Source organism: Saccopteryx leptura, chromosome 2, assembly GCF_036850995.1.
Source record: "Saccopteryx leptura isolate mSacLep1 chromosome 2, mSacLep1_pri_phased_curated, whole genome shotgun sequence".
NCBI lineage: Eukaryota > Metazoa > Chordata > Mammalia > Chiroptera > Emballonuridae > Saccopteryx > Saccopteryx leptura.
The window spans coordinates 113,772,336-113,774,189 of NC_089504.1; positions in this window are offsets into that span (position 1 = coordinate 113,772,336).

Consider the following 1,854-nt stretch of genomic DNA (forward strand, 5'->3'; position numbering starts at 1 on the left):
TGAGGTCCTCCTTCCCTCCTCAGGGCACTCGAGCTGCTGTGGCAGCCTAGCTGTCCCTCCAACATGGCGGGCGGGCTCCTGCCCACTCAGGGCCTTTGCGTTTGCTGTTTCTTCTGCCTGGAAAGCTCCTCCCTGCAGATGCCTGTGTGACCACCATCCTGCTCCCTGCAGGTCTTCCCTCCTGTGTCACCTCTCAGTGAACCCTCCCCGGGACATTCTAATCAGAATTGCATTCATCCTCTCTGCCCTCACACTCCTTACTCCCCTCTCTGCTTCATTTTAGCTATTACCACATGACATTCTACATGTTTCCATTATCTGTTTGCTAATTGTCTGCTTCTCTAGAATGTAAACTCTCTCTGGAAGGTAGAGGGAAAGAATTCATGTGATCTGTTTACCTGCTGAGTCTCCAGGACCAAGACCAGCATCTTGCCCTAGCAGGCACTCAATAACCATTTGTTGAGTAAGTGAAAAGGATAAAGGGATAGTTTTCCTATGCCAAGAATACATGTTAATCAACCTCCTAAATATAATTAAAACCTTAAGGCTTTTGGCACATAAATAGATCAATTTTAAAATTTAAAAACGTGCTTGTGAAACAAAATCTATTATAGCTCACATGATAGTTGGTCCCTTAGAATCCAATACTCTGTGTGTATATATATGTATATATACATATATTTATAATAAATTTATCTATACATACATATACATAAATAAATAGATATAACACACTCGGCAAACACATTCCTTTTATTTCTTAGTGTCTCACTAAGTTTAGTTTATACATCAAACTAAAATTTAAACCACAGCAATATACTGCCCTTTTTCTTTCAAGGATTTCCATTCTTGCTTCTTTGGAGGGATATGTGTAATATGCATTATGCAAAGCAGTACTTTTTTGGAATTATAGTTAATACAGATTATAATTTAAATAAAAAAGTCAAGAAACAGCTCCCATTATTTCATAAGTTTTCAACAGAATGAAAACTATCTATTTCTTCATCCTTGAACCTTCAGCCTAGGTGAGATAGCCAATGGTGAAATAAATTATAAAACATGTGAAATGTCATCAAAATTTTTATTAGCCATATAATTTTGGGAAGAAGAGTTTAGTTTTGGGCTATTGTTTTTACTATCTTCTAGTACTGCAAGAAATTTGCTTCTTACAAAAAGTTATCCTACAGCTCTGGTCAATAAGGTGGCAGAAGAACTACATTCTAGCCAGAGATATTAACTAAAGATATTATCAGAAAAAATGTTTTCTTTTTCTATTCTATATTTGCCGCCTAATGAACCCCTCTTTCTGATACTATTCTGCCATGGACTTTTTTGACATTTATGGTTTCTTTTGTCTTACCCACATCATGTAACATAAACAAAAATTTTACATTTTAAATGTGTTTTAGTGAAAAAAGGTTGCCCATCTCAACAGTTTCTAAGGAAAAAAATTAATTTTAGAAATTATATATATTTTCCATTTACACCTCAGAATAAACTAACTTGTTTATTTTTCTTTGCAAAATGCTCACTTCTTTTAAATTTTTCTCTATTTCCAAAGTCTGTGATATTCACTCTTTCTTTCTATGTAACTAAATACACCTTTTCCTCTGAGAAAGTCTTGCCAGGATTTTACCACATGTTCCGTCCTGAGTTATGAGCACAGGTTCTCAGTGTGAAGGTTGAAAAGCATTTGGAAATGAAATAAAAAGCAAGTTGTCAAATGTTTTCAATTTAATGGGAAAATACGATGTCTTCTGATGTTTCATACATAGACAAACCCTCAGTACAAACCAATACTGGAAATCAACATTCATGTCGATTAACAATTTGACTGTCCACAGTGACTTGACA